The sequence below is a fragment of the Ascaphus truei genome, chromosome 4 (assembly GCF_040206685.1).
Source record: "Ascaphus truei isolate aAscTru1 chromosome 4, aAscTru1.hap1, whole genome shotgun sequence".
Classification (NCBI taxonomy): Eukaryota; Metazoa; Chordata; class Amphibia; order Anura; family Ascaphidae; genus Ascaphus; species Ascaphus truei.
In genome coordinates this window covers 107240675-107268236 of record NC_134486.1, presented here as the reverse complement: position 1 = coordinate 107268236, position 27562 = coordinate 107240675, and the positions used below count along the sequence as shown (strand labels likewise).

General features: G+C 45.3%; 1 long non-coding RNA gene across 11 annotated transcripts in view; it reads right to left on the bottom strand.

The window, feature by feature from the left end:
- Positions 1-27562, bottom strand: part of LOC142493000 (uncharacterized) — a 728952-nt gene that overhangs the window by 196106 nt on the left and 505284 nt on the right. For 9 of the 11 annotated variants that reach the window (XR_012800954.1, XR_012800951.1, XR_012800957.1 and 6 more), the window contains one exon: positions 6845-7005. The exons of 1 other annotated variant lie outside the window; for it this stretch is intronic. This is a non-coding gene — a long non-coding RNA (uncharacterized LOC142493000). The remainder of the gene's footprint in view (positions 1-6844; positions 7006-27562) is intronic. One more of the 11 variants, XR_012800952.1, reaches the window with a different exon arrangement.

Genomic DNA, 27562 nt, shown 5'->3' with positions numbered 1-27562 from the left:
TAGAGAGAACGATGGGGTCATGATTGATATTGAAAAGTGAAAATAGTCAATTAAATTGGTAGCAGTGATGGACTTAATCCCTTCAGTGCCAGAGGGTAGTGCCATCCCGGTGGACAGGGACCCTCCTGAACTTCATGATCATGAAGTGCGGTCACGTGATACCTTCCAGGGGTTCCAGCCATATGGGCCGGATGTGAAAGGGTGGGCTTTGCCATCCATCCCTCTCTTCCCCCCGCCCTCCCATCCTTTCGGTGTGGTACGCGATCGACACTCGATCAAAAACAGCCCCTAAAAAAATGAGCAAAGGCCCCTGGGTTAGCATTTTTCTTGACATACACTGTACGCCATTAGGGCACTGAAGGGGTTGTGGATTAAAGCAGCTGAACTGATCTCCATTTTTTGTTTACTTTAAGAGCTACAGTATCCTCTTGCCCCTTCCAGCGCTGTTTTTAAAATCTGATACTTCGTAAGAGTTTGAAATATCAAGTGTCCGGGAGGTGAAAATGAAGTTATTCCCAGCGCAATCAAAATGTTACCACGGTAACCTCAAAAGCTGGAGATGATGATCATGTTTGTTAAAGCCGCAAAACGGGAAAAATCCTATATGTATTTCTTTTAAATAAATCAGTTCTGTAGTATAATACTGTCTGCATGTTTTCTTTTTAAACTCCTCCTAATGCCATTTTTAATGTTTTTTTTGTTTTTGTTTTAAATGTACTGATCATCCTCTGGTTGCTAAAGCAACCATTTACACATTAATATCCAGTTCCTCTTATGACACACGTTTTTGAGCTCTCCACTTTGTCAACAAAGTATCACAAACAGATCTGCTGTGTTCCAAACAGTAGACTGTCTGTTACTCTGAAAGCTGTAGCAATAATATGTTACACTTAGTAATATAATGTTACATATCAGCTGCAGCATTTGAAAGATTGCAGCACAAAGTTAGAAGGCGGCCATTTCGCTGGGCACACAATCAGGATTTTACAGATTTATAGCAGGAGCACCAAACGATTGCCAGCTTAGGTAAGAACGTAGAATTATACATTGTCACATGCTTAACACACACAATTAAGAAGGGAAAAAACCCGGGGAATGTAGTATTGCTGCTTTACGCTCGAAAAAACAGACTTGCTCAGGGAGCAAGAAACTAACATTATACTCGTTAAACTCATATCGTTTTGAGAAGAGATCGCGAAGTGCGGGGGAACGGGGGAAAGTGATGATCAATTCTAGTTATTTTCAATACGTTTTGGATGTTTGAATATATCGGGGAATGGGGAGAGGGGATGGAAAAAGCTCTTGCTACAGTCTATACTTGAAAACGAGAGGTATCTCTCAATGTATTACTTCCTGGTAAAATATTTTATAAATAAAATAAATAAATAAATATATAGAACAGGTGGTGCCAGGGGTAGAGAGGAGAATGAACGAACATAAACTTGCCGAAGCAAGTACAAAAAGACCCCTTTGATAACAGCACTCGCCTAAATGAGTGTATAATGACTGTATTAAAATGTAACCTTTAATAGTTAAATAAGTTAAAATAAAGTTGGACAGAAGCACCTAACGGACAGCACATATAACGAATAGTCACGAAACTAATGATAAAATAAAAAAAACTTAAATAATATACTCGTAATCTGAACACAACTAGTTAGTGCCGATATTAGATTAGAAGGGCTAATGAAAGGTGAAATCAGACCCCTTTCATACTGCTAGGTCACAGTATGGTGATATTGTAGTAAACAGCTGCTCTAATGAGTTGGTATATAAGCAGCTTATGGTGTGGTCAATTAGGTGTATTAATAAACACCATACAATGGATAATGCTTAACCACAACTATACGTATGTTGTTATCTTAAAAGGGAGGTATGGGTGCAAATATAATTTTAGCGACGTGTAGATTAACACCACTATGCATGTAATAAATGCATTCACCTACTCAGCGTGGTGTATTAACGAACACCACCGAAATTAAATTAGCTGAGTATCATGATAATACTATAATAAGTATATACGGACAGGTCAGTCTGTAGAGAAATGCTACGTTGTCGGTAATCTAGAATATTGTATGTTCAATGTATATCAGAAAGCAAGCTACTAAATTGCCATAAATTCAGATTAAGCTAGAAGCAGCAATAGACTGAGTGACAGTAAACGTGAGGCGTTACATAGTATCAAGTGTAACTAGTTCTTCCACCTCCCAATAAAGTAATGAACAAGCAAAAGTAGTTCTTATATATCACAACAATGCTATATTAGCCCTTAATGAGAGAGTATTTAAAATGTAAGTACGCAACGCAAATTAATATACCTTGATAAAAATCAGGTCTGGCTACTGTGTTGCTTGAGAGAATTATTTAGTGATTACTGTGGTATAGATATAGGATATATAGACGGTGTTCGACAATCCTATACATTTACATGCCCGGGGCGGGTGGATTTAACCTCCGGGCGAGTAAATATTGGCCCAAGCAGCACACGTGTGTGTTTTTATAAATATCCCTGTTCGCGCTCAAATTTCCCTGCTCGCGCTGAAAAAAAAAAAAAAACTCCCCCTGCCTGACAGCTGATTGGCGCGCGCTCCCAGGCTTTGTGGGCGCGTGGCCAGGCTCTATATGAGCCCACCCCCAACGAGCGGCCATTTTCTTTCCCAAGGAGGACACTGTAAGTACTATCTGTGCCTTCCCCCTGTCCCCGCTTCCCCCCGTGTCAGCCCGTGGGGCTGGGAGATTGGAGCGGGGATGTCCCCTCAGGTCCCCGCTTCACCCCGATCCACGTGTCAGCCCGCGGGGCCGGGAGATTGGAGCGGGGATGTCCCCTCAAGTCCCCGCTTCACCCCGATCCCCGTGTCAGCCCGCGGGGCCGGGAGATTGGAGCGGGGATGTCCCCTCAAGTCCCTGCTTCACCCCGATCCCCGTGTCAGCTCGCGAGGCCTGGAGATTGAAGCGGGGATGTCCCCTCAGGTCCCCGCTTCACCCCGATCCCCATGTCAGCCCGCGGGGCCGGGAGATTGGAGCGGGAGGGGGGGGGTAGCGGGGTGGTGGTGCTGGTCGCAAGCCTTTCCTCTCTTCCGACCCCCCCCGTGTGTGTGTAAAGGGAGAGAGTGTGTGTGTGTGTGTGTGTGTGTATATATGGGAGTGTGTGTGTATATGGGTGTGTGTGTGTGTGTGTGTATATGGGAGTGTGTGTGTGTGTATGTGTGTATTTGGGGGAGTGTGTGTGTGTGTGTGTGTGTGTGTATATATGGGGGAGTGTGTGTGTGTATATATGGGGGAGTGTGTGTGTGTGTGTATATGGGGGAGTGTGTGTGTGTGTGTGTGTGTGTGTATATGGGGGAGTGTGTGTGTATATGGGTGTGTGTGTGTATATGGGGGAGTGTGTGTGTGTGTGTGTGTGTGTATATGGGGGAGTGTGTGTGTGTGTGTGTGTGTGTGTATGGGGGAGTGTGTGTGTGTGTGTGTATATGGGGGAGTGTGTGTGTATATGGGGGAGTGTGTGTGTGTGTGTGTATGGGTGTGTGTGTGTGTGTGTGTGTGTTTGTGTGTGTATGGGGGAGTGTGTGTGTGTGTGTGTGTGTGTATATGGGGGAGTGTGTGTGTGTGTGTGTGTATGGGGGAGTGTGTGTGTATGGGGGAGTGTGTGTGTATATGGGGGAGTGTGTGTGTGTATATGGGGGAGTGTGTGTGTGCGTGTGTGTGTGTATATGGGGTAGTGTGTGTGTGTATATGGGGGAGTGTGTGTGTGTGTGTGTATATGGGGGAGTGTGTGTGTGTATATGGGGGAGTGTGTGTATATGGGGGAGTGTGTGTGTGTGTTTATGTGTGTCTATATGTGTGTGTGTATATGTGTGTGTGTAGGACACCAGATCAGTCACCCCCCCACCTAGTCAGTCAAAGTCACCCAGTCAGTCACCATCTCCCCACCCAGTTCCCCCCCATCAGTCAGTCCCCCCCTATCTCCTCCCTGTCTCTCTCCCCTCCCTGTCTCTCTCCCACTCTCTCTCTCAATCTCTCACCCACTCTCTCTCTCTGTCTCTCACCCACTCTCTCTCTCTGTCTCTCACCCACTCTCTCTCTCTGTGTGTGTGTGTGTGTGTGTGTGTGTGTCTGAGAGTGAGAGAGAGTGTCTGAGAGTGAGAGAGAGTGTCTGAGAGTGAGAGAGAGTGTCTGAGAGTGAGAGAGTGTCTGAGAGTGAGAGTGAGTGTCTGAGAGTGACACCCACTCTCTCACCCACTCTCTCTGTCTCTCACCCACTCGCTCTCTCTGTCTCTCACCCACTCGCTCTCTCTGTCTCTCACCCACTCGCTCTCTCTGTCTCTCACCCACTCGCTCTCTCTGTCTCTCACCCACTCGCTCTGTCTCTCACCCACTCGCTCTGTCTTTCACCCACTGTCTCTGTCTCTCACCTACTCTCTCTGTCTCTCACCCACTCTCTCTCTCTGTCTCTCACCCACTCTCTCTCTGTCTCTCACCCACTCTCTCTGTCTCTCACCCACTCTCTCTGTCTCTCACCCACTCTCTCGCTCTGTCTCTCACCCACTCTCTCGCTCTGTCTCTCACCCACTCTCTCTCTCTGTCTCTCACCCACTCTCTCTCTCTGTCTCACACCCACTCTCTCTCTCTGTCTCACACTCTCGATCTGGATATCTTATTTAACTTGTATATCTTAACTGCCCTATACTACACCGACATAATTTATACTGCTTTCTTCCAGATCTTTCTCAAGCTTCACATGGAAGAAATCGGAACCCCGCCTAACCCAGAAGACAGGTAGGGAACACCTCCCCTCCAATGTATAACATTGCGGGAATGCGGGTACCTGGACATTGAGGGACTGCGGATCAGGTAAGATCCCAGGCGAGATTGCTGCTTTAGATATTGTGAAGCGAGGACGTCCAGACACTGGTTAAGGGGTTCAGGAAACTAGTCACTCACATCTGGCTTTTATTTCTAGATCCAACATTTACACACACACACACACACACACACACACACACACACACACACACACACACACACACACACACACACACACACACACACACACACACACACACACACACACACACACACACACACACACACACACACACACACACACACACACACACACACGTAACAAGGACTAATTGTAGTATAATGTAATACAATAAATAGATTTGTCAAAAACGAATGTTCTGACTAGGAATTTATTAAATGTATTTTATTTATATATTTTATTTTAAAGCGAGGTTTGGGGCGGGACTAGGGTTGGGGGGCGGGACTAGGGGCGGGGTTGGAGGCGGGACTAGGTGGCGAGTAGATTTTTTGGTTGGGCTAGTAGATTTTTGGGTGATTTGTCGAACACTGTATATAGATATAGGATTGGCATAAATTTGCAATCTAAGGGTAAGTATAAAGTATGCGAACTACTATAGCCTAATTGTTAGGTCTCGCCAGGGTGGAGCTGTGTGGGCGCGGCGATGAAACACATTGCGGCAATGTTTGTGGCCAGCGTGAGCAAGTGCCTGAGCATGCGCGGCGCTACCTGCCTGGCCGCACCCTAAGGCTGAGTCCCCAGTCAGCACTGTGGCACGCACGCCCGGCAGGGGGCGGCGCGTGCACAGCGCTAAACCGCGATCTGCGGTCTGAGGGGTGAGAGAACATTTGTGACGGGAGGGGGCGTGGCCATGACGTCCCGCGGCTGGTTCACCCTCATTGGCTGAATCGCTGGCGGGGGCGTGGCCACGCCTCCATCGCAAATGCCAATCTCAAATTCCCCTGCCTGCCTGAAAACCTGTCGCGCACCGCTGGGGAAAGGTGCGCGACAAGGTAGGAACTGGGGGGGGCGGGGCTTGATCGCACAGCGCACGCAGTTAGTGGGACCGCAGCCTTAGGCTAACTTGTGAAATACCACTGCCAGGAGATATCTAGCACTGTAGATGTTCACGTCAGTTATATCTCAGAAAGGCTTTAGTCAAGCAATCACTAAGTCTCTATTGGAGCAGTATGTTAATGTCAACCTAAATGCCACTTTATGGTGATGTATATTACCACAGTATTTTCAAATACTTAATGAACATATGGGTTATATAGGGGGACAGCTACTCATATAGATCTGTGTATAACTCAACTGCTTAAGTGGTCAGTTAGGTGTATGCATGAACACCATGCAATAAATAGTGCTGAGCCACGGTTATCAGTATGCAGTTGTAATGAAAAGGAGGGGGTTAAAAAGCAGATACACTTAAATTAATATGTTAAATCATACCACTGTTCATTGTCATAATTATTGCTTTCACCTACTTAGCGTGGTGTATTCACGGACACCACCGGAATTAGTTAGCAGAGTAGGATGCGAGTACTAGGGTAAGTGTATATAAACAAATCTGTCTACAGGGAGATGTTAGACTGTCAGTAATCTACTCTGTTGTATGCTAAGTGTCAGCGTACAAGTTGCTAAATTGCCCTAGATTGAAGTTCCCCATAATAGACATAATGGCAACAAGCATGTGTAGTTATATTAGTATCAGACGCCTCTTGTTCACCCTTCCCCCTTGAATTGCAGATACACTTAGCTTGATATGTTAAATAATACCACTGTTCACACAATTGTTGCGTACACCTACTCAGCATGGTGTATTCACGAACACCACCGGAATAAATTAGCTGAGTGGGATGAGAATGCTAAGGTAAATGTGTATAGACAGATCTATCTGCAGGGAGATGTTAGGCTGTAGGGTAATCTACCTTGTTCTACGCGAAATACATGCCAGCCGACAGGCTACTAAATTGCCATAGATTGTAATTGCGCTGTGAGCGGCAGTAGACATAGCAGCAAACAAGCGTGGGTAGTTACATTTGTATCAGGCGCATCTTGTTCTCCCTTCTCCCGCCTCCAGAATGCAAAGAGGTGACGTCACAGAAAGGCGCCCGCCGATGATCGTTTCGCATCTCACGGACGCTTTCTCATGGTGGTTTTTTGGTTGTTCTTTGAGTCACTGGAGGATGACATATCTGCTGTAGAGAAGAAGAAAGTATTAAATCTAAGGGCACATCCTGTATTTAACCCCTTCATTAGCACATGGGCTAGCGATGCATTGAAAGTAACATGTGCAACATGTTTAAAACTGCAGACCAGGCAATATCCTACATGTGTTCTTTTTTTGTTTTTTTAAATAAATCAGTTCTGCACTATGAGAAAATACTTGGAGCATTTTTTTAAACCACTGTGAATTACATTATTAATGTATTATAATGCAACAAGTATATTTTGTTTCTATAGAAACCATTTACAAAGTCACATCCCTTTCCTCTTCTGAAACAGGCTCTGGCACACCCCTTTTTGAGCCCTGCTCTCTCTAGCAGTGCAACAATTGTATCTAGTGACTGCCTGGTCACATGATCTTCCCCACAGAACTTTTCATCTTTGCTCCTCTTCTGCTGCACTGACAGCCATTTCGTAAACCCCTGAGCCGAATCTTCGCTGATCGATCGGCAAATTAGCCAATTACTTATCATTATGTGGATTGTATTGATGCACATATTAAAGGGGGGAATTGAAAAAAAAAATGCAGCTTGGGCTGCTGCTTTAAAGGGTTAAGCCCATACATTACATAAAACACTGGTAGGATCCCAACGCATGTCCTGTGTGTTTAGCTACAATCTCACTGGCCATTACTGATATAAAAATAACTTCCCCTGAAAAGCCTACATGTGTTTCCTTTGTGACCTGAGGTTTTTTTCCTCCTCGGGGTAGGTGAGGTTGTTTGGTACGAATTAGTTGGCAGTCTATAACCATTATGAGTGCCTCTGGTAGCAACATAGACCAGGGGTGCTCCAACTTTATTGGCGGCGCCCCCCCCCTGCCTGCTCTCCTCAGTTAGAGCGCCCCCCACCTTACCGCGTGCGGAGTTATATAACACAGCGGGGTTGTGTGACGTCACGTGACCCGTGGCGTCATTTGACGGCACGTTACCATGGCAACCATGACGTCACATAACCCTGCGGCGTCATTTGATGCCGTGTTGCCATGCCGACGCCTGACACCAAGCTTCTGAACCACGGTAAGTGTAGTTAAAGGGGCCTCGCATGGTCCCCCGGCATTTACTTTAAATGCCTTGGGAAAGAGCGCGGGACCCCTGCAACTGCCTGCGCCCCCCCACCCCAAAAAAAAATCTAGCACGCCCCCAGTTTGTGCACCGCTGACATAGACTATTAAAAAAAGGGCAAAAGTTTTTTTTACTGTCACAGAAGCTCAGAGATATAATCACGGATGTGTGCAGTGGTTAAGGATATGTCGTGCATACACACTGCAATGTGTTCAGTTGCTGCCTGTCCTCTATAACTAGTCTACATGGCGTACTTACATATAGAACACAATCTGCCCTAGACAACCGCCAAATCTCATATGGCGTGGCTGCAACCCCTGGAGTGCCAGACCCCGTGACGTGGCAGCCACGTCAAGGGGCACTCAAAGGGTTCATGGCTTTTTTTATGATCTATTCTAGGTATTCTCTCTAACTATCTCCTCTCCAGCAAAATCCCTATTTCAGAGTCTGAATCGGAGTAACACCAGGATTAGATAAAGGTGCAATCCCACCTAGTCGTCCAATTTCTTAGGGGCCTCTGAATTCTGGCAGTATGTCAATCAAGTGATCGATTTACCCCTATACCACCTTGTCCTTAAGAGAAATCCTATAGACCTTTAAGTGTCAGACGTATAAAAAAAAAAAAAAAAAATGTCAATCACCGAGATGAGATCCCTTAAAAATGTCCCTGGAATTAGTTTGTTTTGGTTCTTTGGAGGGATTGTCCATTTAAACAATGGGACTTAATTTCCTGGCATTAACCTTAACAGAGCTTGGTGAATATGGGATAAATATCATCTAGACTCATTAGCAAGTGTTACAATACTCAATATTGTACATCATTTTAACCATTATTAACTCCCACTGTAGCCACTTTATGTTACCTGCTAAAGGATGCCGTCCCAATTTCCAATGTCAACTTAAAATAATCACTGTTTTTGTCTGCACCAAATTTGACAATGGATAAGAAGAGTCACACTCTGCCTATCTCACTCCTCTTGGGAAGCTCCAAAAGGTCCAAAAATTCACTGCCAAGATTACACTACAGAAGTGCCGGCATGAATTGAATGGATGATTGTATTTTGCTGCACTACAAAATAAAGAAAAAGGTATTTGGTTGCAGATAAAATATGAGACCTGAATAGGTCCGCATTAACTCTCGCGGTGCTGGAGAGTCCTGGAAGGACTGGGAGGCTGTCTTTCCCCTCTCACTGCAGGAAGGGTTGTGCAACCCCATTACCAGCCACAATCCTACAGTGTTGGAGATCAACGCACTAGATCAGGGGTGGCCAACTCCAGTCCTCAAGCGCAACCGACAGGTCAGGTGTTAAGGATATCCCTGCTTCAACACAGGTGGCTCAGCCACTGATTGAGCCACCTGTGCTTAAACAGGGATATCCTTAAAAGCTGACCTGTCGGTGGCCCCTGCGGAATGGAGTTGGCCACTGCTGCACTAGATTGTATTTCACGTTTGCGCTTTATGGTGAAATGCTTGGTTGCTGAAGAGTAAATTAAGAAGGTGAATTTCAAGCCTGCCTGGCACTAAAAGGCTTACACAGTAAGTTCCTAGAAATATTAGGTTGACGTTGAAATCCTCCATGTGTTGGCATGGATGTTCCAGATGTTGACGTGTCATTGAGAGGTCTGCTCTCTAGAGCAGCTGCTTTTCCAGCGCACCAGGAAAAATCACTGGATAATATTTCAAGTTGCCCCCCAAACCTGCTCAATCAGCACTCTTTCCCGAAAAGGGCAGGATACCTCCCATTAACCTGGCAGACAAGTGGTTGCCACAAGATTTATCATTCAGTGCAATGCTCTACGGCTACTGAAAGGTTGCAAAGCGATCCCATTACAGGGGCAGTCCCAGAAAAATATATATTGGACAAAATACAGAGAATGTAAGCACTCTTATGGCTAGATTCACTAAGCTCTGTGGCAAATAACGTGGCATTACATAAAGCGGGAACAGACATTATTTTCACCTTATTCACCAAGGTAATTACAGTATATGCAAAACAATATGCAAACCCGGCCACAATGGAGCTCATTAGAGGTGACCAGCTTTGACCAATAGGGCTGTCAGTCATTCTTATAGAGGGGGGCATTGTGGTAGTGGGGGTGGGTAATGAGGGTAGGTTCTCCCAGGTAGGGTGGTTAGGCCCCGCTGTAGATGGAAGTGTGTGTTAACCCCTTATTTACCATAGGAGTTAGTAAAGTAATGCCCTATTAACCTCTTTGGTATACAAGGGGGCTTAGGTAGTGCAGTATTAGGAATATATTAAGTCTATGACTAGCTGGCCACTTAGGCTACTGAGGTGTAAGTATATAACAAAAGTTGATAAGTTTATTTAAGGAACTTTTATGCTCTATTCCAGTTATTCTCTCTTTCATATTCTCTCCAGCAAAATCTCTACAGTTAGGTATGATTTTAAATAATGTAGCGTCATTTTGCGCCGTTCACCTTAATGGAACTTCGGGAACAAGGGATGAATATCATTTTGGGTCATTAGAATCCCATTAAGAATAACTGCTATTACAAATAACACTTATGTACAGGAGTAAATCCTGGCTAACGTCCCATCGTTTGCTTTTGGGGAATAATAATGGTTAATGGCTGTTAAAAGAGGTTAATGTCACATTAAATAGGATAAGGGAGGTTAGTGCATATGGGCTTTAAATGGGCCGTCCCCATGCAGCAGGTGAAAAAAACACACACACATACATATATACATATATAGTAAGAGAAAGTAAAGCCCCAAACAAAAGCACTCTAGTATACCTATGAAGTACAAATTCACAAAATCTTTATTAAATAACTGTCACAGAACAAAAATAAAAGAAAGCAGAGAATAATTAAAACAAGGCATGGATCCCCTGTACGTAAAAGACTTGACATAAATCCTCCAGCAATTAATTCCAAATGGAAGAAAAAACCATGTCAAATCTGACAGAAAATACACTCTAATGTACCTGACAAGGTGAACAAAATAGTACAGACAAGAAGCCAAAATTGAAGTGGCTATGGCCAAAAGGTCAAATCACATGATATCAACACATTCTTATCCCCACAAAATCTCAGGGAATGTCTCAAGTGACACAGTGTAGCAATTTATGATAGGGCCACAAAATATACAGCCTAGAAAAGCACACCTCAAAAACTTATATGCTAGTTGTCATACATCACCAAATGTCAGGCACACTGCAAAATCATGGAGGAGACAAGGAGCAACCGCTCAGAACATGATTACGTGTCCCTAGGGGGGGACAAACCAGGGGGTCCTGCCTACTGCACCTGCTCCTACACGTTTGGCCAAGAGCCTTCTACTGGGAGTGGTGGGGTAGGCAGGGTGACATGCACGCTTAAAAAGGATATGTGATTGGGCCCATGAATATAATCACCTGGTGAAAATCCGCCAATTACATAATATACAAATAACAAACAGGAGTGTGCATAATATACTTGCTGCGTGGGTCTGTAAACGTCACAGTGGAGGAACCAATAGTATAATTGTTTCATGAGGACGCCCTCTCCCACAGAAGAGGGCAGTGCTGGCGAATCTACCCCACCGTGCGTCATGCGCATGACGTCATCGGGAGGAACCCGAAACATAGCTGTGTCGCATAGTGCTATAGCAGGTCTGAGCATTGAGTGTCACAAGCGAGATGGCACCTCCCCCTGTGAAGATGGGAACTGAGGGCAAGTCGCGCCTCTCGAATGTAACTGCGCATGCCCATGATGTCATCAGGTGCCGTCCCTTATATCACCGTGGCGCCCCGCACGACTCACAACCAAACAGACAGGCGATTGACAGAATGCGCCCCACTGCGCACGCGCGCCCAGACACCAAGGGACCCCATATAGTGAAACACTTTCCTCACGCTGAGCCACGAAACTCGCATGTGCAGTAGCCTTTTGTTTGGGGCTTTACTTTCTCTTACTATATTATTTGGCCCATACAGCACCACTGACTTATCACTGTATATTGATATAGAAGTCGGTATTTAGTTACATTAATTTATCTTGTGGATGCGGGGTCCCTTCTTTCTCTTACAAAATATATACATATATATATATATACATACATATATATATATATATATATACACATACATACATACATATATATATATATATATATATATACACACATACATACATACATATATATATATATATATATACATATATATATATATATATATATATATATATATATATATAGTAACAACTTATTTCATGACAGTTACGTCCAGCCTAGTTTTTGGTGCTGGATATATAAAGCTGGAGCTGTGATCTACATAATATACATAAATGCAAAAAGGATTTATAAAAGAATATGAGTGGGATTTTATTTCTTTGATTAATATGATGCACTTTCCATTACTGTTGAGTTTTAGAGAAGGAAGACTTTAATAAGAAATAACAGCAGCTAAAGCCAATTAAAAACGTGTGTTCAAAATGCCAGTATAAGCATCAGTTATTTTTTAATCACATAAAGGAAAGTTGTGTCCTTCCACATTAAATGTTGCGCAAGGTTTTTAGTACTTCAAGTTCTTACACAGAAGTCTCTCCGATGGGGTCGCTGTACTGGTTTTGCCCATGTTGTGCAGAGGAAGACTTAAGTAAAGACCCCATAGAGTGGCCCCGGTCCATAGATTATCTCCCTAGACTTGGCTTTCTGACTCGTGTTAACCCTTTGCCTGCCCTTGTTTTATTCTACGCGTTACGTGATTTTACGTCATACTGGTTATTATCCGATACTGCCACCGTTCTCTGAAAGACACAGGAGTAATTGAACTAGTGCTACCTTTTCTATGACCTTGCATTGTTTAACTTTTCAATGTCAACAAAAAGATTTGACAGGTTTTTTCCAACCTCTAATGTCTCTTAGTGATAGGCGAAATTGCTGTTTTGCCCTTTGTCTGTATAGCAATTATGGAGCCATCATTAGTCAAACAGAAAAGCATAAGTAGGTTGTGTTTGAATTCAGCAGACATTGGGGCTTTACATTTCTATTCTGAGGCCAGAGTCATGTGTGGTATGAATAGCCCAGATAGGTTCAACTCAGCCCTCTTTCCAAAAAACAACAAGTCCTGTATATTTTCTTCACTTTATTAAGGAAAGCAGCAATAAAGACAGGCACTTGTGGATGAGATATTTGTGTTGGAAAAATGTCTCTCTGTGGGTGCTTTGTAGTAAGGGCAGGTGAAAAGAATGAGGCCCTGCCAGTAGAGCAAATTACAGAAGATACTGACTCAGCCAATGTTGAATGTAAAAGGAAGTGCCAGTGTATTCTGGGTAACAAGATAGCCTGGGGACAGACCATCTGTGAACAAGGCAGAGGGGGAGAAAGCAGACTAGCCCATTCTGATAGAAAGGCTGAGGTTGCTGTAGCAACTCACTGGCATAATGCAGAGACAGGGATTGCAACACTGTGTCTAACACACAGGCACTGTGTGTGTGTACAGAGCAAAATACATGCAGCTGGAAATGAGGAACTGACCAGCAGAAGCTGCAAAAGAAAGGGGGGGGGGGTGAAACAGAGATGTGATTCTTGTTCCATGACACTCCCAGTCTGGTATCTGGAGATACCACTATACTAAAGTATGTGGAACATATGTGCAATGCAAACATAATATAACAATGCAAAAATCCATGTCCACATAGCGATGTGACACCGGCTGGCATCACTGGTTTCAAAGTCCCTTGGCCAAGGTTCTTGGGCAAAGGATGCAAAGTGGATGCACCGCTCCAGGTTAGCTGGGTGCACCACAGTGTCTCTCTTGGTGAAAGTCTCTGGCACTGTTGCTTTTTGAACTTATGGAAGAACAGTCCTTTTGTCTCTGTAGTTTTACCTACAGAGTGCATCCCGTTGTAGGTATGCCAGTTGTGGCAGCCTGTCACTCTAACACCTGGCGTTTGGCAGAAGGAGATGGATTTTGGCTCCTTGCGGAAGCGGATCGACACTCCTGGAAGACTAGTTGTCGAATCTAGTCCAGTAAAGAGGGCGTCATTCGGGGAGACTCCCTGGAGCTGAGCACTGGGGCTGAATACTACCCGGGTTTGATCGGGCTCCTGAGGATGGTAGACCCCAGATGATTGGGAGGTACCAGCATTCTTCATCTTTCTTTATTAGAGGTGCTGGCTTTGCGTGGCCGGCAAGGAATATCTTCTGGATGAAGGCCACAAAGTTGTTTTTGGTTTCCGGTTCCCTTTGTAGGTCGCAGAGGTGCAAAGTGAACCTAGAGATGGCATGTTATCCATTGTTTGGGAGGCGCCTTCTTGGTGAACGGAATGGTAGCGGGTTCACCCAACTGCCCGGTCAGTCTTTGACGCGCTCCTTGACCGTTAACATCAGGAATCCTGTATCTCCCATCGATGGTGTTTGCTTGTCGTCGTCCCTTGTGGTCTGGAACGCTGTGCACCGTAAGTCATCGGTGCATTCCTCTTGCACGAGAACGTCTCCACGTATTTTGGTGATACGCCTTTGTGTCTCTTTGTGGACTGCTGTCAGGAGGTTGTTTTCTCCTTGGACAGGATGAAGAACAGTCCTTGTAAATCCCTTTGTGAAATGTCTCTGCGACTGTCTCTTTTTTGACATGCGAGAGGACAGTCTTTTTGGCACTGTGGCTTCACCTGCAGGGCGCAATCTTTTGCGGCTATGCCAGCCGTGACAGCTGGCTGCCTTGTCGCTTGATACTCTGTGGAGAGGAATGGCTGTATGTCTCAGCTGTGTCATTGCTCTCAAGGGAACTGTCTGATTGTTTCTTTTCTTTTGGGAGATCCTTTTGTCGGTCACCTTCGGGAGGTTACTTTCTTCCTTCGGTGGAGTCGACTCGTTATCCTTGGTTGTCTTTACCACTAAGCATCCTGGGCCATTGTCACATCCCCATGATGTGAGGATGTTCTTGTCGATCTCAGGGGTATGACCTTGTCTCTTCTCTTCACTTGGCCCTCCTGTCACTTGGAGATGGCCAAGACATGGTTCAGAGAGGGATGTGTGTCCACATTCTGTTATCACCGTTCTACGGGCGTCAACATAGTCTTGTCCGCGCCCTTTGTCAGTGCATGCGTTGCCCACTATCACCTATCCTAGGTCAAGTCTTTGGGCGTATGGTGCGTTGTAGGGTCCGCTCCGCTGTTTACGGACTTTATGTACCCTCAAGATGTCCCTACCGAGCAGCAGTAAGATCTTGGCGCCTTGTTCTACCGGCGTGATGTAGTTGGCTATTCCTCTGAGGTGCGGGTGATGGCGTGCCACGTCTGGTGTGGAATCTCGTCCCTGTTTGTGGCCATGTGGTTGCACTCGATGAGTGTGGGGAGAGCTATCTTCACTCTGTTATCCACTGAACGTATGATGTAACCGCTTGCTCTTCTCCCTGTTGCCTCAGTTGACCCTGCACAGGTTCTGAGGGTGTAGGGTGAGGCATTGTCTTGTGAGTTGAATAAGTTGAAGAACTCCGTCTTCGCCAATGATCTGTTGCTTTGATCGTCGAGGATTGCATACATCCGAATAGCCTTCTCAGGTTGTCCCTGGGGGTGCACTGCGACAAGGCATTTTTTTGAGCAGGACATTTTGTCACTTCCATTTCCGCGAACCTCGGTGCGCTGAAACTTGACTCTCCTTGGCTCTCCTTCTCCTTCCTCCCCGCCATGCTCCGCTATGGAGGATGGGTTGTTGAGTTGGTTGAGTGTCAGCGCCTCTGGATGTAAAGATGTTACGTGCTTGTCACTTTTGCACACTGCACATTTGATTTCTTCTTTACAGTCTCTGGCTAGGTGAGTCGTGGAACCGCAGCACCTGAAGCAAACTCTGAATTCTCCGAGTAACCTCTTGCGTTCCTCTAGGGACTTCATCCTGAACCCAAAGCACCTGTTAAGTGGGTGTGGCTTCTTGTGTATGGGACATTCCCTGTTTGGGTCCCTTGGTTACTCGTCTCCGGCGACTGACTGATCGGGAGTAGTTTGGGTCGTGGGAGACACGTCCGTCCTGTGGACCGAGATGGCTGTTTGAGTGTTACCGTATCTTGCCACTGGTCTCTCATTCCTCAGGTTGCTTGCACTGTGTGTGGTTTGCGCACCCAAGATGAAACTGGGATCGTTCCTTGTCCTTGCTGCTTCACGGATGAAGCTCAAGAAGAATGAGAATGGGGGGAAGGCGACTTGCTTCTCCCTTTTGTATTTGGAGCCTTGTGAAATCCATCTTTCTTGGAGGTTGTAAGGTAGTTTCTCCAAGATGGGTCTCACTCCGCGAGCTGAGTCTAGGACGTTGAGACCTGTTAAGGAATGTTCTTTTCTTGCAAACTCCAGCTCTTGCAGCAGGTCCCAGAGCTCTCGTAACTTCGAGTAGTCTTTAGTTGTGATCCTGGGAAAGCTGTCGACTCTTTTGAAGAGCGAATCTTCGACTGCTTCGGGGCTACCGTAGCACTCTTCTAGCCTTTCCCATACTAGGTCAAGACCTACTTGGGGGTGGTGCGCATTTGCTGCCCCGAGTCTCCTTGCGTGTTCCATGGATTCTTTTCCCAGCCATTTGGCTAACAGTCTGAGTTCTTCCCTAGCGGAGATGTCCAGGCTCTTGACTGCGTCCTTGAACGCGAACTTCCACATACGGTAGTTCTCGGGACGGTCGTCAAAGTTGGTAAGTCCTGTTTGCACCAGGAACCGCCGGATCATGTACTTGGCCAGGTCTGTCAGGCCTGAGACATCGGCATGTTGGTCACGGTCTGGGGTAGTTGCTGGGAGGGTCCATGCGGTCGCCTCTTTCTTGGCGTGGACACGTGATGACTGCTGGTCGATGTGAGGGGCTGTGTTTTCCCGTGTGGGTGTACCTGAATTGCGAGCCTGTTGTAGTGCATCCGTGTGTGCGCTGGCGTGTGGATCACTGTTGCGGCTGTGGCGGTCCCAGGCAGCATGTACCATTGAAGGAACAGCGTCTTCTCCTAGTGGACCTAGCAAGTCTTCGGTGTCTGTGGTATCGCTCCCGTCGTGTTGAGATGGTGCGCTGGTGTTTACACTGAAGAGGCTCCTTATGTAGTCTTCAGTGCGTTGGGCTGAATCCTCTGAGGCTATCCGTCTGTATGGTTGCTCCCCACCGTCCTGTCTCGTGGCCGCTTCTAGGACTTCAGCTTGGGCTATGGCGGCGGCTTCCTTCTCTTGATTTAGGGCCTCTAGTTCCGCATCAAACTCGGTATTCCTCCGCGCGGCAGCAGTGGCTGCGGCGGCGGCGTTTGGCGGCGGTATTCTGCTCCTCCTCTCCTATGCGCGCTCTTTCTGCCCTTACGGATGCCTCTCTCCGACCATATTCGGCCCTGGCACGTGCGGCCTCTGCGGTGGCTCGTGCCTCGGTAGCGCTGGTGCTTGCGCTGGACACGTTAGATTGCGCTGATCTTGCTGACCTTGACGAGTGTCTGGATGTGCTAGAGCGATGTGACGCGGTCTCCAGGAGGAGCTCTTTTCTCTCGCTTTGGGCATCCAGATGGCGGTCTGCACGATGCCATCACGTTCTAGGTCGATCGCCTTTTGCAGGTCGCGTTCTCGCAGGCTATCTTCCGTGTTAGTTCTTGTTAGATAGGTGAAATATGCCTGTGACAGTGCTTAGTAGCGTGAGTGATCTATCTTCAATTGAGTTATTGCCAGCTCGAGCTGTTGTACATAGTTACCAGCGCCGGCGACATTGCATATCCCAAGTGTGGTTGTATCCCATGCCAACTCTAATTTAGCGCGGTGCGCTTCAATGTCAGTCTCATATTTTTCGTGGGCCTTTTGTGTCAGTGTGACTGTCCGTTTAGGCCTTGCATCTGCCTGCGCCTGTTGCAGATGCGCAGCGGTCTCTGTGTCTGAGTGGTCACTCTCCTGTGTGATGTCTGGTGAGGCTCTGAGTTCTGCCATGCTATAGGTGTGTGTAGGCCTCTAGCCAGTGCGTGTGGCGCGCGGTCTTTTACCTGCGTCAGCGATGGGTGACTGTCTCAGATGATGCCGAGCGGTGTCCTGCAGCGTTCAGCGTAGGGGTAGCTGTACTCACAGGTGTCCGGTGGCTCTGACCTGTGTCCTGGCGGGTGTCCTCTGGCGTGGCCCTTGGTGGCGCTGGCTGTGGGGACGTGCGCAGGGTAAGGTGAGATGGTAATCCCTCACTATGGAGCTGTGCAGAGGGTGAACTCAGACAGAGAAAGGCAATCAAGTTCTGTGTAAGATGCACTGTCTGTCTGCAAAGCTGCTGCCTTGTGTGCAAGGTTGTTTGCTGGCTGTGTGCAGTGTAAGCTGATAGCTGTACTGCCGCAGGCTGTGTGCAGTGCAAGCTGATTGTTGTTAGTAAGGCTGCTGCTTGTCAGTCTGCAGAGACTGCTCTGTGTTAGCATAAAGTCTTTGAGTAGCAGCTCCTGTATGTTTATCTCCAAGACACACGGTCTTCCTTTTCACTATTCTGAGGCCAGAGTCATGTGTGGAATGAATAGCCCAGATAGGTTCAACTCAGCCCTCTTTCCAAAACACAACAAGTCCTGTATATTTTCTTCACTTTATTAAGGAAAGCAGCAATAAAGACAGGCACTTGTGGATGAGATGTTTGTGTTGGAATAATGTCTCTCTGTGGGTGCTTTGTAGTAAGGGCAGGTGAAAAGGATGAGGCCCTGCCAGTAGAGCAAATTACATAAGGTACTCACTCAGCCAATGTTGAATGTAAAAGGAAGTGCCAGTGTATTCTGGGTAACAAGATAGCCTGGGAACAGACCATCTGTGAACAAGGCAGAGGGGGAGAAAGCAGACTAGCCCATTCTGATAGAAAGGCTGAGGTTGCTGTAGCAACTCACTGGCATAATGCAGAGACAGGGATTGCAACACTGTGTCTAACACACAGGCACTGTGTGTGTGTACAGAGAAAAATACATGCAGCTGGAAATGAGGAACTGACCAGCAGAAGCTGCAAAGGAAAGGTGGGGGGGGGGGTGAAACAGAGATGTGATTCTTGTTCCATGACAATTTCACTTTTACCAGGATACAAATAAGTAAAACTTGTATTTGAAGGGTAATTCAATTTTTCTAAGGAAGCGATTACATAGTAGTTACACTTTGATTAGATTACTTTGAGTAAAAAGTGTTGCAAATTTCCATTTGAGTACATGAGTTTGCAATTTGGACAGTGTCAGCAGGAGGAGTTAAGGAGGAATTAAACACCACACATATTATATACAAATATATAGATGGTGTGTATCAAATTCTTTGTCTTCATTTGTCTCCTTCTTCTGTGCATAAAAGAACTGCGCCAAGTCCGATTTTGTCGCGAACTCCCCTGACTTCCAAATACGTAAAATATAAGACAATTAAGTTTTTAGATTTTTCCATTTGACATGAATGCAAGTGATAAAGGTGTTAAAAACATAGCCCTTGCGTGATCAGTACAATAATAGCCTGGCCCTATATGAATTCTAGTGAATGCAACTTAATGAGTGGTATCTTATTGGCAAAGTTGCCTTGAACTAATTTCTGCAACGGTTGACCTTGAGCTGACACCTGCTCAATTTGCAGTCTGAAATCCCCTTTATACACACAGCGATTGACTGCAATGTCAGGATATGAGGAAAACGTGCCTTACAAAGTAACATCTGTATTGACTTTTACAAGATCTGACACATGTAGAGAGCGTCCTGTCCAATTTTGGTCTTCCCGATGTGTGCAAGAAACCGAGGAAATTACAGGGTGAAGCACAAGGTGACCAAAATAGAAGCCGGGTTGTGGAGTAAACGTAATGATAGTTGTTCTGGTCTATATTAGTATATTTGGCCGTAGAACAGTAATTGTACAAACATAAAGGATACTGTTTGAGGTTTGTCAGCAAATTTTCTTGTTCTAGCGTTGCGATCCAAACTTATTCCAAACAAGTTCGAGAAGAAATAGCCCAAGAAATGGCACTTCATGTATAAATAAACTTTCATGGATGTAGTAATGCTGCCTGGAATAGATATATATGGCATGTGCTGTTTAAAGAATAACACTGCTGTCTATAATAAGAATACTAGCAACACAACCACATTTATTATAAAAAAAAAATATATCATTGCTTCCAATTGGATTCCTTTTCTTTCATAAACCTGGTGCACAAGGTCTGCCCCAATGTTGTATCCAGGACACTTGGATTAAGACCTTTATGTGTCAACACATATAAAAGTGTGTGCTGTTGCAGTGAACCACTTATTTACTCACAGTTGCCTCCAGTATAAGAAACAGTTTCTTAAGAGGTATAGGCTCCTTCCCTTTTGCTGAAGCTGCCACCTAAAACGCAGCGGCTTCCCCTCAGCAGAAACCAACGTTGGGTTGGCTCTCTCTGCACAGATGTAGCAGGACTTGCTGTCTCCAGAGCCATGGCTCAAAAAGCATGAAGCCGAGGCTCCGGAGGTATCGCTGCAATGGTCCATGCTTCCATATCGGACTCCCACAGCGATAATCCTCCAGGGCCGGGGTAGCCACAATGTCAGTGATGCAGCCTGCCTCGATGCCGTACACAATCAGTACTGCTACATCTGTACATGCGTTGCAGATCATTAGCCAGAAATAATTATGCATTTTCACAGCTCTGAGTTCTTAAACTCAGAATATAGGGAGAACATCTCATTATATTACGTGCAGCATGTAAGAAGGGAGAGATAAGAAGTTACTACTGGAATTATCGAATTATACATCTTAGCTGCATAATTCTTTAATGGAAGAATCATGGTTTAAACCAAGGGTGACCAACTCCAGTCCTCAAGGGCCACCAACAGGCCAGGTGTTACGGATATCCCTGCTTCAACACAGGTGGCTCACTCAGTGGCTTAGTCATTTTGACTGAGCTACTGCTTGAGCCACCTGTGCTGAAGCACGGACATCCTTTAAAGTTGGCAACCCCTGGTTTAAACTATTGACGAAAGTAGAGGCTTCCCGACCTTCACTAACATTTTTAGAGTAATGCTTGAATGAATGTGTTTATCCAGGACATTGTTCCCATCATTGTATTTATGTTCTCACAAGCACCATTGCATTGTACTTTCTATCATACCTATTATTATATGTGTATGTTTCACTTATTGATGTATTCGAACATCTCAGTATGTTTTGAACATTGCTTGTTATTTTGTCTGACTGTTTGCAACTATATTGCATTATTGCATTTGGGTATTTTATAATAAATCATTAAACAGACTGAGTTTTGTCAGCTGGCAAGTGCTTTTGGAACCGGTCTTCTTTGGGGTGACACATCCTGTTTGTGATGTCAGCAGCTGAACTGATCTCACAGTTTTCCAGAGCCAGAGTCTGCTGCTTGAGCGTAATGTATTTTATTTTCAGAAGTGTTTGTTTCCAGTAAACAAAATAAGTTATGGTGAGTTAAAAATTTTTTTTAAAAAAGTGACAAAAACCCTCCACCGTAATGTACAGCAAATAAAAATACCTCTTGTGAGCACATTCACGTGTGTCAGACAGGTCTGCAACCCACCATTATCTCGTAGCATCCAATGCTTTCACTGCAGCCAGGAATTCTGGGTAATGACATGCAAACGATCGCGCCCCATGTGTCACTTTTTGCATTCTAACATGGACCCCTATAAGTGTATTATATGATTATACCCCTATAAGCTGTATTGCAGTATAGTAAGAATTGAATGGAAGCCTTTAAACCCTTACTGAATAACTATATCACTTACTCCTCACCCTTTATAGTGTCAAAGGTCCGACAGCACCATACCGCCATCAGACCTGCGGTCATATAGTTGCTTCAGCGATGATCACATGTCCCCCAACTCCCCCCAGCTGCTGAGAATGGAAGTGGATGGAGCTCTACTTCTGTTTCGATTGGGCCAACTGTGATCGTCCCGAGAAAACGAGCATTTTACAATGATGTACCTGGAACGTCAATAGGGCCCGTGCTATTCCAGGTACATCATTAGGGTGCTGAGAACGTTACTAAAGTCCACAAAAATGAAAAAGGCAACAAATGCTTTACAGTGATTCTTACAACCTTCACATAATCTTTTTTTGTGATCAGTATTTTTTGGAAACTGTTGTACATGCAGCCAAATCGTTGTTGAGGCAATTGTGTTCCTGTTCGATTTTTGATTGGCTAATGATGACAACATAATTAGAGATAATGTAAAAGAACAATAAATATTAGATAACATTTAAAGCAGCAACACTACTTGCTCCCTTTTTTTTCTTCCTCTTTGTATACGTAAAGCATGTGATTATGTATAATTCTACATTCTTACCAAAACTGGCAATTGTTTGGTGCTCCTGTTATAAATCTGTAAAAATCCCGATTGTGTGCCTAACATAATGGCCGCCTTACAGTTTCAATCAATCCTTTAGTCAGTGTAAGGCTTGTAATATAGGGTGTGCCTGTGCGAACGTGCGTGCACGTGACACACACTTTTTGTGGGTAGACAGTCCGTGCTGCCGGAAGCAACAGGCTGAGAAGGTACTGTGTGTGTGTGTGTGTGTGTGTGTGTATGTGTGTGTATAGATTGTGTGAGTGAATAATTGATTAAATAAGATTTTTAAAAGAAAAAATAAACATGTTGAATAAATAAAAATAATTTTTATTGTGCACTTATTGACACATACACACACACACATGCGCACACGCACACGCACACTCACATATCTACATACACACACACACACACACACACACACACACACACACACACACACACACACACACACACACACACACACACATTACAGCGCCGGTAGCGGTGCAAAATCATTACTTTCACTGACTTCTCCTTCGTCGGTCGGCTCCACACTCACTGCCGTGCGCACGCGTGGCCCTAGTATAGAACGGCCGACTAACCACAGCCAAACTATAAGTGCCGCAAGCGCGTGCGCCCACTAAATAACAGCCCTAACTCAGCAGCTACAATGTATCCTTATATTACTGAAGTGACATTATCGATTCTTACGGTTTCCAGCTCAAACTGCTAGGAACATTGGCAACAAATAATCGTGAACAGGAATGTTGCAAAGATCTTGCACTGCTGGGGAAGTGGGCTAAAGCCTGCTATAGAAATTAAAGGATGATTTAAAATTAATTAAAAATGGCATTAATAGTTGAATAATTTAAAAAACAGGTCACTATTATCTAATACTACAGAATTGATTTATTTTTAAAAAAACACATAAAATGTCACATGTTTTGCTGCTTAAAAATAAAAGACCCCCCAATAAACAGAAGTTTTTGCACAACAAGCAAGTGAAATGTTTACTTTTTCTATAGAAGCCAAATACATGAATAAACCAATTCTGAAAACTGTATGTAACAGGCTCCCCCCTGGCCCCCTTACCTCCGCAGGAGAACGGGGACCCCCGTGTTATGTCGGGGAGCTGCGGGGGCGATCACGTCGCCGGCATCAATGACAGGACGCCGCCATCTTTGTTGTGTCCGCATATGCGCAGACGTGATGCGGCGGCCATTACAGCGATCGAGGCAGGACCCAGATGGCGCTCCGTAGTGCTGAGACTCTCAGAGGTTGCGCATGCGCAGTTAGCAGCGGCAGTGGTCGTTATAAACTAGCGCATGTGCAGTACGCGCACGAGGCCCCAATGCTAAAGAGGCCCATGGGGAACTACAACTCCCAGCAGCCCCAGGGGCTGGAGCACATGTGATGCCACAGCAGCCAATAGGGCTTAGAGCTTTCCCTGAAGGAGATATACATTGTTGCGCTCTGCACAGGAAGAGTGAGTTGGAGCTGGGAGACAGACAGGGGAGGGTGGGTATGTGCAGGAAGCAAGTGGCTCCTGTACTCGGTCAGACATCCCCCTTGAGCCCCAGCTAGGCCCAACTCACCTCAGCTTGTGGTTGCTGCAGGGACTCCCCTTAAATAGGGACAGGGTCCTGTAGAACCTAGACAAGTGAGGGTCCAGCCAGGAAACGTAAATATCCTGGCCATTGCTGTGAAGGTGAAACATCCTCTGCAGTGACAGAGGCAGAGACATTCTTAAGGTGGATCACTCCAGCGGGAGCCACCCACCGTTGAGGCAGAGGCATCTTGGATCATCTCCTGGAGCAAGGGATTCAAAGTCTAGCATCTGCGTGCCCGGGTGTGGACACATCCGGCAGGTACAGTCAAGTCACCAAGTGCACCACCATACCGGTTTACACAGCCATTGATCACGCCTATAGTTGTGGGACTCTTGGGACTCTGGGTACACGGTGTGGGGTTAAGGCCTTGCCTATAAGTGTCATAGAAGGACACTGTAATATTGTTTATGTATGTTGTATTGTGTTATCTGCCCCTATAGTAAACTGTTTATATATACTCTGGTGTATGTGATTCCTATATTTGGGTCCTGTGTCAGAGGTCATTTTACCCTTAGAATCCTACACAGGTGGAGGCGCTGTTTATATAAAATCGTTCCAGAGGATACACCCCAGACTCTCACTGGCGGAGGTTCAGGCCTCCTGTGAACCTGACAGGTAAAGCACCACACCGGGTAATACATATAGGTTCCCCTCACATGCACTCTATCTGCGATTGGGGGGGGGGGGGGGGGCAAACTGTGTTACATGTATTTACTTGCGGTCCATGTGCAACTGCACCTTTAAGATATCAAATTGGACATGCTAATCCCAAAACCCAAATTCGGTTTGCCAAAAGTACCTTCAAAATGATCCCAATCCACGATAACCTAAATTGTAGCCCTAATCTAAACTCTAAGGCTTTTGAGGTCTGGAAACATAAAGACATTTTAGATTTCGGGGATCTAATCACAGGGGTCAAATATTTAACATTTGAGGAATTAAGCACAAGATTTGATCTAACAGAGAGAGGTTTATATATTTATGCAGTTTAGAGATTTCATGTCTCAGAATTTTTCTACCTCAATATTTGATGAGTCAACAGTGTTTGGAGAACAATGTAGAGATAGGGAATACCAAACAGGTCTGATCACAATCATATATAAATAATTAGTAGATGGGGACTCCCAACAGGTCCACTGCTATATGTTTAGGTGGGAAACAGATATTCAAAGGGAAATCTCCAGGGAGGATTGGGAGGATATCTGGGAAGCAGCCTCGAAGACCTAAATGTGCGCAATAACAAAAGAAAATATATTCAAAATAATGTACCGTTGGTATATGACTCCGATGAAGCTGAGCATAATCCCCAGATCTTTGCTGGAGGAAATGTGGCCAGATAGGGGATCTTTTCCACATGGATCCAGAATCTAATTGAGGAAATTGTTGAGGTCTCGATTCCTTCTGGATAGGGAGAGGGAGCGGCTCAGTGAATAAAGACATCGACTGGCACGGAGTTTGAAGCAGGGGAGTCAATTCCCGGTGTCGGCTACTTGTGGCCTTGGGCAGGTCACTTTATCTCCCTGTGCCTCAGGCACCAAATACATAGATTGTAAGTGCCACGGGGCAGGGACCTGTGCCTGCAACATGTCTCTGTAAAGAACTATGTAAAACTATCAGCGCTATACAAGAACATGCTACAGGCATACCCCGGTTTAAGGACACTCACTTTAAGTACACTCGCGAGTAAGGACATATCGCCCAATAGGCAAACGGCAGCTCACGCATGCGCCTGTTAGCACGACCTGAACACTACTACCGGCTCCCTACCTGTACCGAAGCTGTGCGCAAGCGGGGAGACTATAGAGCCTGTTACACATGCGTTATTTACATCAGTTATGCACATATATGATGATTGCAGTACAGTACATGCATCAATAAGTGGGAAAAGGTAGCACTTCACTTTAAGTACATTTTCACTTTACATACATGCTCCGGTCCCATTGTGTACGTTAATGCGCGGTATGCCTGTATTAGGGTATGTGCCTTAATTACTTACTTACTTAAATGTAATGTATCCCATTGTATTTAAATTGTCCTACAAAATAATATAGTAAGCTGAATATTTCAATGCGAAAGAGTCAACATTAATAGCCGTAATATATATATATATATATATATATAAAAATATATATATATATATATATATATATATATATATATATAAAATTAGACAGACCAAAGAGGTTCCAGGTTGATATCAAGGACCTAGCTAAATTTTATGGGAGTGGAAATTGTTGCCCAATTCCCCCTACCCCCCCCCCCACCCTGTACCATAACACTTAAAAATTTGGACACAACTTTAAAACCGCAGCGGGGCCCAACTTCCAGCACCGGCAGCTCTCTTTCCCCCCTGAGACCTCTCTCCCTCCCAGCAGCTCTCTCCCCCCCCCCAGCAGCTCTCCCCACCAGTAGCTCTCCCCCCACAGCTCTCTCTCCCCCCCTCAGCTCGCTTTCTCTCCCCCCTGCAGCTCTCTTCCCCCCCTGCAGCTCACTCTCTCTCCCCCCCCCCGCAGCTCTCTCTCCTCCACCCTCACAGCCAACAGCACCAAACAAGCAACGGTTTGCGCTAGTTTGCCATTGCTCCTCCCCCCTCCACTTTTTTTTTCCAGATGCAGGCTTTTTTTTTCTGACACGGGCCTGGCCTGACTCACCGGGCCTGGGACGCCAACCCCGGCAGACCCACCCTGTTGGCACCTCTGAAGGGAGATGAAAATGGTGCTCTACCAACAGCAATCTAAAGGTTACCATGGTAACCACAGACGCTAGAGATTAAGAAACTCATCATTTTTAACACTAAAAAAAAAAAAAGCAGGACATGCTCAGGGGCAAGATATTAACATTATATGGATATGATTTATTTGCAGTAATGACGTTTTCTTCTTACATTTTGTGAAGCGCATACCCATATTTTTTGCTACAGTTAACAAAGTACTCCCTAGAATCAAGACATGGGGGTTTGTTCACTAAACTGCGGTAGTGGTGATTGGGGCACTATCGCCTGGAAACTTCCACTAAAGTCAATAGGAATTTCTCCGTGACCGTGCCCTGATACAGTTTAACAAATAACCCCCTGGTAACAACTCCAAGCACAAACTCTTAAAACCAGTCAAAAGTAATCCAGGCACCGAAACGCTCAACTGCACACTGAGCTGTAATATTATGCATCAACTACATTTTTGGAACCAAAATCAGTACTATGGTAATCATGGGAAGTGGGGCCAAGCTAAGGTTCCAGCTGCTAACTTATGGCTGTCTAAAATATTGCATATTACGGAAACTTGTCACTCTGAAAAACACATTTGTGTGTCACTTTTTTGCAACTGCGAGTTCTGTGGTTGCAAAGCCACCCAATAAAGGTCCTGCTGATGGAATAAGGGTTACGGCTAAATGGTAATCTTTCTACTATTCTATGTTTCTCAATCAGTTGGTGCAGAGCTGCAACTTGTTCACTAGATAACTTCAGCTAGTTGCTAAAATACTCAGCGAGTTATCAGACTAAATATACATTTATTGCTGTAGCTGGAGACAGTATTTTACCGATCTACAATTACTGCCATGAGATAGTTGTTATTGATGATAGTAATTGCGGGTAATAAGAATTCTGAATTCTCTTTATTGGAGGCAGTCATGCATCACCGAGCACCAGAAATGTACTGCCAG